General features: G+C 26.1%; 1 protein-coding gene across 3 annotated transcripts in view; it reads left to right on the plus strand.

Annotated features, from left to right (window-relative positions):
- fru (sex determination protein fruitless) overlaps positions 1-10,758 on the plus strand; it is a 194,346-nt gene that overhangs the window by 170,188 nt on the left and 13,400 nt on the right. The window lies entirely within an intron of this gene.

Raw genomic sequence — 10,758 nt, forward strand, 5'->3', positions numbered from 1 at the left:
ACATAAATAAATCTTCAAAAAATTAATTCAAAAACCCCCAAAAACCTTCAAAACACCATCCAAAAAATCCTCACCATGATCGACTTTCAAAGTAATTTTTTTTTATTTAAAGAGACGGGCTTTTGCAATATTTCTTACGTACTACCTCAGAAACTTGTGTAATTATGTTAATTGTTTTTTACATAATTTTTTTTTTTATTAATTTTAAATGAAAAGAGAAAAGGAAGAAAAAATGACAGTAAAATGTATAACGACGATTTAATTTTAAAAAGATGGAAATTTTGAATTTAATTTATTGGGAAAGTGAATCGAGAAGATTGGTGGGATTAAAAGGGAAATAATTTTGAGATTTAAGATGAGTCTGGAATAAAACAAATTTTTACTAAATTTTTGGTTGTCTTTATAAATCAGAAAGCTTTTAAATTAAAAGAATTTCAAAATTTTATTTAATTTAAAATTTAAAGAAAATTTAAAATGAATATTTGAATTTCGTAAATTATTTAAAAGAGATCTTTAATTTTGATCATATTGATCAAATTCACGTTTTTGAGTGGAATTTTCAAATTTATTCTAAGATATTTCTTCATTAAAAAGAATTAAATAATTAAATTTTCAAATTAGTTTCAAACTTTTTAAATTGAGTTAAATTATGTAAATTTAGAATTATTGAAATATTCAACTTATCGAATTATTTAAAATTATTGAAAATTTTAAAAAAAGTTTAGCATTTTTAAAATTATAAATCTAAAATTTTAAAACTCATTTAAGAATTCCAGACACAATCTTAAAATCCAACATCTTAAAAATTAAAAATCTCACCTTTTCGAAAATTCCAAACCTAAAACAATTTTAGTTTAAAATTTTTCTCATTATTCAAAAAGCAGATCTAAAAAATCACAGCAAAATGATAAATTAGAAAAGAATTCATATATTTATGTTAAAGTCCCTTTTTGTTGATATTTTAAATTATTTTTACTTTTTCCCTCTTTCAAAAAGTGTTTTTCTTTAACAAAAAAAAAGTTAAATTAAATCTTTATTTTATTGATATTAAAAGAAGGAAAGCCTTTTGATTTTTTATATACATAAAAAACACATGAAATGGAACGAATTTGTTTTTGTTGGTCGAGATAGGAATGTGATAATGGATTTTTAAGCATAAAAAAAATGCACAAGCATTATGAAACTTTTAGTGATTTTTCAAAAAAAGAAAACTTTTTTTTTGTCGTCTTTTTCTTTAATGTAAAATATTTTTTTTTTATACGATGTTTAGATTTTGGGTGGGGTCAAAGGGGTTAGTGATTTAGGGGTTAGTTTGGTAGTTGATATGGGAAATTGCTACTTTGAATGACAGTTTGATTTGAATTTTGCAGATTTTAACAGAATTTTAGATTAAATTTAAAAGTTTTTAGAATTAAAATTTAAAAATGTTAAGATTTAATATTTTGGATTTTAAGATTTAAAATTTTGAATTTTAAAAATCATAAATTTATGAAATTTACTTTTGAAATTTAAGATTAAAAATATTAAAATTTTCAAACTTTTACTTAAGTTTGACATTTTTCGAAGCATTTTAATCCTTAAACACACGAATTTTGTACCAAGTCATGCCATACCTAGTAAGGAATTCAATCCTAATAATGAATTATTTGGAGTATCGGAGATCAGTTTCTGAGCTTCATATATTATCATCATTATCACGTATCAATTCTTAAAAACTTAATTAAATCCTAAAAATGGCTAAAAATCTTCAAATTGAGCCTTAAAAAAGTTCATTAAAAATCTGTAAAAATTCAAATTAATCCTTGAATTTTGTATGGAAAAGTTGACTCAAGTCAATTCTATACAAAATTCAAGTCGACTTCAAACTCTAAAAAGAACAAAAAAAATTTAAAAAATTTCCAATGAACCTACCAACAACCCCCTTAATGACCTCCCCATCTACACCTCAACCCCAAATGTCGAATAAGTGAATAAAAAAAAATAAATAATATGGTGCTAATATGCGAAAATAAAAACAAGTAATTTATGTGTAGTCTAATTAATTCTTCATACACATACCTACACATAATTTTTAAAATAATGAACGAAAAATATATGAAAAAAAAATTTATTAAATTAAATTTAAGAATGATAAAGAAATAAAGAAATTGTTTGTGATCTGCTGTTTAGAGAAGTCAATAAATGCAATGAATATGAATAAAAATATGATGAAAATGATAATGATTAGTTTATTAGGGAAATCTTACGTGCAATATTAACCTAGTTGATTATTTATTTTAAAATTCTTTTGCTGAATATTAGTTAATTAATTACATTTTTTTTCCATATACACAAACACAATTTTTATCGATGATGAATGAAAAAAAAGGATATTTTAGAAAATGAAACTCAGAAGCATACACAGTTTTTTAATAGAGAACAAAAAAATGTTAAAATTATATACATTTAGAGAAATTGTACAGGAATACAAAATGTTGATCGTTAAAAGGCAGGGAAGACAAGTCTTGTGGAACGGAGGCTTTAAATGAGTGTTGTGCATTAAGAATATGCTTAATGGAGAGTTCACAATTTTAATAATTATTCTATGCAATACAATCATTATGTTAATGATGTGCTCATAATGAGGAAAATGGGAAGCATAAATAGCCATTACTGTTTGAATTTCGTGATTGATTGGATATTTGATTTAAATGTCAAATTAAAGGAATATATGAAGATTCATAATTATGTCGATCTTACTATTGTCTATATTAATGATATGAAAATGGCTAATGTATTTTCTGAAGTCGTGCAATAATTTGCAAATTTTGAATTTATTATTAGTTTAGAAATAATGATTTGAGGCTGTCATACAGCTTAGTAAATATAGTTTAAGCCGCTAAATGATGATTAGTTCCTATTGTTCCACTGTGAATCGTAGAGCGTTAATAAAGCGGTTGAACTTTTGTTCTTGGCCGCTAAATAATGATCCACAACTTGTTATTGACTAATGGTTCTTGATTCCGGATTCAAGACTTCCCGACAGATCTCGAAACCAAGACTTTGTACCAGAAACCCTAGTATCAGCTACACTCAACAAAGGTTATTGACTGAAATTAGAGTCCACAATCGACTTGGACCTGATATGAAAGGTCTATTTGACAACATATTAAATTCAAGTTTATTTGGACAACTGTGATTGAAGTCAATGATCAATCAGACTTCAAATAAATTTCTAGGTCATTGTTGATCCTGCATTTAGTTGATAATGTTAACAATATGCTAACCATTAGATGACTTAATTGTATTTGCGATAAAACGTTTAAACAATAAAAAAAATACATATATAGGTTATAGAACAGCCCCGAGCGGAATAATGCGGCAACTTTAATTTTTCTCCGTAAAAATTGATCCACTGTCATGTGGCCGTGCAGTTTCACTTGTTTCTGCTATTACAACTACGACTTATGCGTTTAGTCATTCAGTATCGTTTAGCTTGCTCAATTTTTTGAGCATATTCATGAGAATAATCTTTGCATTGTAGACTGTCACATGCCCTCTTTTAACTGTTCTAAATACTTTGTTCAGGATATGAATTTCAAACCTCTTTAAAGTACCATAAAAACAAGAGAACTTCCTTCCCATTCATCGATCAACAAAGAAATTTTTTTTTTTGTGAATGTGACATGAAAACAAGCTGATGAATAAGTTAATTAATGATAATTAATTGAAGAAAAAAAAATACGAATAAAAAAAAGGATAAAAAAAGTATAAAAAAATTATTATCTTATCAACATAGATAGATAGGAAAGGATATTTTTTTAAAAATTGTAAGACAAATTAACCAAGAATGAACCATAAAAAAAAAGTGAATTATGATTCGATAAAAATAAAAAACCATAATTTTTATAATAAATGATCATGGATTGTAGCAGTGAGGTTTAAATTTTGAAACTCATAAACATTAAAAGTGAAAGAATATAGAAATACATATATGGAAAAAAGAAAGAAATAAAAAAATTATTTTCTAGAACATTTTCTAATGCCATTTTCATTTCACTCATTGCTACTCATTAAGAATGTGAAAAAAAATTGAACAAACAATTTTAAAAAAAGGAAAAAAAATTGAAAATATAAAAATAGTAAGCAGAAAAAAAAACAAAACATATTTGAGTTAAATGTATGACAGCAAATACAATATGCTTTTAAAAAATGAAAGAAAAAAACAATTAATAAAAATCAAAAATTTCGAACAAAAAAAAAAAACAAAACTGGAAATATATTTTGAAGTATTATGTTTATTTGTAATATAATTATTATTATTATTATTAGGGGGGTTGGTCACTTATTATGTAAATTTCCTAAGACTCTTAGAGTATGGGGTTCCTCTGAGGACTTCTTAGGACCTTTAAGGACCTTTAAGGACCTCTTAGGACCTCTTAGAACTTCTTAGGACTTCTTAAGACCTCTTAGGACCTCTTAGGACCTCTTAGGACCTCTTAGGACCTCTTAGGACCTCTTAGGACCTCTTAGGACCTCTTAGGATCTCTTAGGATCTCTAAGGACCTTTTTAGGACCTCTAAAGACCTCTAAGAATCTTATAGGAACTCTTAAGACCGCCCACTCTCTCCTAAGTGGTGTAAGGGTCTATTAAGATTCAAACAACCAAAGGAAGAGGTGGGGGGGGGGGGTCATTCAAAAAGACATTCGATCAAGTTTCAACATTACGTAATAACTGATCAACCCCCTATTACAACTCATTATTTTTATTATTAGCATATTAGTGGTTGCAGATGTCAAATATGATTCATCGACTCTATTTTATTCTGTGATGATAACTGATAAATCATTTAATAATTATCATAAAACACTCAAATTTATTAATCGATTAATTAAATGGGTTAATGATGTTCCTATGTACACACAACATAAAAAATTTTACTGACTTTTATTTTTAATGGCATTGGAATTGAATGAAAATAACTCTGGAAGATTGTAATCTGGTGGATTTTAGTATTTAAGTTGATTACGTTATATTTTGTGAAAATTTTATATCTTGTTGAATTATTTCAATATCTGATACAAATCTGATGATATGTTTAATACTGGATTGCATTTATATTCAGTATTTTTGGTATTTAATGAACTTGTTTGTGAAATTCTGTATTATCGGAATTAAAATGTTGACTTTAATGACTTTTTTGGATTATTTTTTGGATCGAAATGTGCAATTTAAATTCTAAAAGCAGAGTTGCTTGATAAGTGTCTCATCGGTTGTATTTTATGACCTGATTTAGAATAGAACTATCATTGAACTAGCTAAATACTGACTTTATGTCATTGTAAATTCAATTTTTGATCATGAGACTCGATATTGGTGACTCAAAAGTGAATTTGAACTCGACATAGTACTACTTTGCAACATTATATATTTGTTTTTACGAATTATGTGACTATGCGGTGCATAATAGAACATTTACAGTGCCACTAGTACCGATTATGTCAAATATATGAATATATTCTTCAAAATATTAGGTTTGTGTACTGTTGCTCGAAGAAACTGTAAATTGAACCGACATAAATCTCAATTTGAGAGTAGTAGTAAGTATGCATAGTCTACGTACGAACAGTCTCCGATTGTTTCTATAATGTTGTCCATACTTTGTATCGCTTAAGATAGTAGCTATCCTGATCGGCTAAAATATTTCATAGCAACAAGATGGCAGTCACAGGGCATCCGAGTGGCGATTTTTATATCAACATGATAAAAGTTGTCACTTGGACGTCATGAGACAGAACCCTTTGGATGGCATGAATTATTTGTAGCGATCGGATATCACAAAGATATCCACCAACTGAATCCTACAGGAAATATTCACAAACACAACTTAAAATCTATATCCATCAGATTACTGATCAATTGACAAAAAACTGACTCAATTCTAGCCATTTTTGCTAATTTTTTCCAACCTAATTTTTCTTCTTCTTAATTAATTAATTACGTCTCATTTTATTCTCATGATTTAATCTCCAAAAATTAAAAAAGTAACATTAATGCATGAAAACCAATCGAAAAGTGGAAATCATGGAAGTAAACTACATAAAAATCTTAAAATTCATCCATTTTTTTTCTAATTAATTTTGGAAAATTTTATGGAAAAATAATTTCTCTCACTACTTATATTCTGCCTGCATTCATGCTTGTACGATGTTTATTTCATAATTAATTAACGAATTCTTTTTTAAGGGATATGAATAATAATAATAATATTGCTTTTGGAATACACTACTTCCTTTACTACTACTTCTACTTCTACTTCTTCTTATTCTTCTTATTCTTCCTTAATTCACCATTTTTTTAATTAATTAATTACATTGTTATTATTTTAAGTTTAATTATTTTTTAATTCATTCTTGTTATAGTTTTACTAATTTTTGCGTAAAATTTAAATTTTATAAATCCTCTTCTTACTGTAGGACTATATATTTGATTAACATAATTATGTAATATTTTTATGCATAATTCCTCTATTATACAATTTATATATTGGATGAATACTGCTCTCTTTAAAGTAATGTTTTTCTTGGGCATTCTTCTCGAGTGATAATGAAATGATGTGGAGAATTGTGATGATTTTTGGATTTTGAGGTGGAAATTTGCATTTTAAATTGAATTTCCATCGCTCGTATCTTTAAAGATTCTTAAGTGCATAAAATCCGGCACTTAGCCGGCGTCAGGCCACTGAAAAGCCAAAATTCATATAAAACCAGTACTTAGCCGCTACGACTATATTCCCAAGTTGCATTTTCGACACTAATTGGCACTCAAGTATACTTTAAGCTTTTCTGAATTTTGCCCTTGATTAGCTTTAAACTGGAGAGTTGTATATCCTAGATTATACTGACTAATTTGCTCCTAAAACTTTTAAGTTTTATTCTGAACTGAAATAGAAGTCTAAATGTCACCTTAAACTGAGTACGCTTCTTGAACGATAATTCGTAGCTTTCGAAGTCTTAACATGAAAGTTAAAGTTTTGTACTAAAAAAAATTAAATTTTGATAGAACTCAAATAAAATTAAGACGAATAGTGCAAAATTCTGGTCAACTTCGAGTTCTTCATTTTGAGCATTCCTTCAGTTTTTAAAGAAAATGTGTAGTAGGTCAATGGGAGTTTAACATCAAATTTCTAAAATATAGCAAGATTTCCATACTTTGACAAAAATTTAAGAATTTTAAAGTTAAAAAACTGACGAAATATTCAAGAAATTGTCCATTTATTGTCATGTTGATCCTCAGATTTCTGCACTAATTTAAATATTTTAAATAAAGCTTCAAAATTGATTTTCTTAAACATTGAACTGAATTTTAAAGAGAAATTTCAAATAACATCTACCACAAAATTCAAATCTCATCGACATCTCCTTCTTACTCAATTCCTTTGTATCACTCGAGAATTCACTTTATTTTTAAATTTTATATATTTTATTATTATTAATTATCTCTTAAGCTCTTTGGCAAGATAAATCTTTTTTTTACATATAATATTATATTCGTAAACTGATAATAAGCTCTTCTATATTTAAATAACTATACATGATTATGATAAATTCTTTTTAAAAAAATATTATGTACGAAAAATACAAAAAAAATCACGTAATTTTAACAAATTTTGTTGCAACTAGAAATGTCTGTTAATTTTATAAAATTTGAAAACTATGAAAAAAATCAAAAATTGTAAAGCCGTTAAAAATTCAAAATTTGAAAAGCCGTTAAAAATTCAAAAATTCTGACATTTCTAGTGCAACGTTCAATGTCTCTTAATGGATAATATTCCTTTACTTTTATTTAAATATATAATTTAAGTGTATTATTCTTTAACTTTCTGTTATGTAATTTGACATATGATTCATACTTTTGTTGCCTTTGGTTCCGTTAATTATTTTTCTATACATTTATAAATTTTTTAATAATCTATTGAAAAAAATCTATACATAGATCATCAATATTTGAAAACAAAAATGTTATATTTAATGTGAAAAAAATTATAACCTCAAAAAAAAAATTCAAAAAAAAAAATATGTTGGCAAATTGTGATTGTTAGTTCGTCTAATACTAATTTACAGTACTCAAAACGTGGCGAATTGCGCAACTATTTGTAAAGGTGAATCCGTTAGATGAGCGTCGACGTTGCTTGATATGCGGAAAAGTTGTATGCAACGTACGCAATCACTATTATGTCCATTTTCCGGGAAAATATTCTTGCTCACAATGTCCTGCTGTATATACACGCAGCGACACGTTACTCATGCACTCCAGATCAAAGCATCCTGGTCAACCATATTGAAAACGAATGACAAATGTTGTAGATACATGTGAATTATTAATGGAATTTTCATTTTTACATTCTTTTTGTTTATTATGAAGGCGATAAAGTTGTTAGCGAATAATAATATAAATTTAATAATTTTTTTTGCTCATATTTGCAATAATTGAAGAAGGAAATTAATTATTTAATTTAGTTACAAATTTGTTTTAGTGTAAATCATTTCTTTATCATCGCATGAACGATTAAAAGACTACAAAAACTTCTATTAATTATGAATCTGATCCTTTTTTTACCTCTCATTAACATGAAATAAACATTTATATTTGTTGGTTTATTAAGGGAAATTGTCTTAAATAAGATAAGTTTCTAATAAATATTGAATGGTATTTGGGTTTACTAATATCAATGACTAATTTAACATCTCATAATTTCTAATGAAAGACTATTTTTAACAAGATGTGTCGACTTATGGATAATTAATCAAAGTTGATAATTATCAAATAGAATTCTACGCAATTTAATATAATTTAAATTGGATTTAATTATTCTGCAAATAATTAACGTCAATGAGGACCTCAATTGCGTTCCTGGTGTACTTTGGCTTCTCTGAAGTGTAACCAGGAATTTTTAATTTGAACTTTGAACTTAATAATCAGAACTTTTTAAAGCTTTTAACTATAAAAGACAAAAATTTTGAGAATTTCGATACTTGATCTTCAATTTGTTGATTAGATTTCAAAGAACTAATTTTAAAGAATGTTGTATAATATTATAAGTTGTTCATAATAATTATCATTGGGAACCTATCATGACTAGACTGACTTATTGTCTCCAGCAGGCACGGATACTCTCATAAGTAGAGTAAGCTGAGTATAATGCTCGCTAGATTTGTATATTTGTTAAGAATAAGCTCTCAAAATCATACTCCTGACCTGTAGTAGTTGACCTCTAGTAGTTGTAGACGTATAGCTCAAAAACTAGTTCTAATGACAACTAGACTAGAACTGGATACACAAGTTGTCAATTACAAACTTGTCCACTTGAGATATTTAAGCCAGATTTTAAAGAATAGTGAATTTTTAAGACTAATTTGACTGTAGTCGAGGGAAATTTGAATAGGATGTGGAAATGATTAATCAATTTTCAAAATGTTTGGTCAACTTTCAAATTTGTTAATAATTTTTGTATCAAATTTTTAATTATTTTGGTGAATAAAAAGAAATTTTCATTTATAAAAAGATCAGTCATAAATATTAAAAGTTCTTAATGTTTTCAAATCGTTCATGGAATAAATAAATAAATTCTAATAAATTCATATTTTAAAACCAAAAAAAAAGGATATGGCAATTAACCACTAATATCTAACTCAACATGTCATTACATTCACATTCAATAATTTTTTATAAAATCTTTTTTCATATTCAATTTTAAAAATAATTAATTTCCTTCTAAAAATCTGCAAGAAAACCAAGTTAGATATTGCAATACTACTTTATTGTTTTAAAAAATAATTTTTTTCATTATAAAATTGTGATAATTGAGTTAACAAAAAAAAAGTGATGAATAATTTAATTCTATTAAATAAAATAATAATGATAAATATCTTAAATGGAAATTGGACCAAAGATAGATAAACAAAAAAAGAAAAGAAAATGCTAAAAAAAACTTAATGATAATTAAAGTAAGAAGACTAGCTTTGTTGTTTATTTTCGGATAAATCCATCACAAGAAATGAATAAAAAAATAAGAGCGCCTACCATTTTTAAGTGTCCCCTCGGCCCCCCAAGCAATAAAATGTCAAAAATTATGATTGTGATAAATGAAAAATTAAAGGAAGTGAGAGAGAGAGATAGAGAGAGATGCTGAACACATATGAGAAATGAAATAATGATTTTGTTCTATTATTATGTTTAGTTGGTGTTACTTACTATAATTTTTATGCTTTTCCAAATCCAAAAAAATATATAATACAGCAACAACAACAGATCAGAAACTATACATATATAATTTTAAATGTAGAACATTGCTTTCTTACCAAAAATACATAAAAATACGAAGCAAAATTTTACGAAACGAAAACTTCATTTATATCTGTACAAAATGTGTGGCCATTATACCTTTTTTATTCTGTTTATTTATTTATATATTTTTTTTTTTACTTTTATATATTTTTTTTTTTATATTTTTCCAAACCTCTATTTTTTTGTATTTGCACGTGTTAAAATTGCGTGATAGTTAATTGCTTTACTTTTACTTAACCAATCAAAAAAAAAAAACAAAACTGATGATATAAAAATTTAAAAATTTGATAAAAATATGACATAATAAATTATGAAAAAGAATTCTGCACATGGAAAAATGTAAAAAAAGAAGCATTATCCATATTTTGAAATTAAAATAATTATGCACAACTTCATATTTTACTATACGTTATCAACTGATCAATTCTTAA

This window comes from Chironomus tepperi, unplaced genomic scaffold (assembly GCF_022539635.2).
Source record: "Chironomus tepperi strain 1889 unplaced genomic scaffold, CSIRO-AGI_Ctep_v1 contig_85, whole genome shotgun sequence".
NCBI classification, from domain to species: domain Eukaryota; kingdom Metazoa; phylum Arthropoda; class Insecta; order Diptera; family Chironomidae; genus Chironomus; species Chironomus tepperi.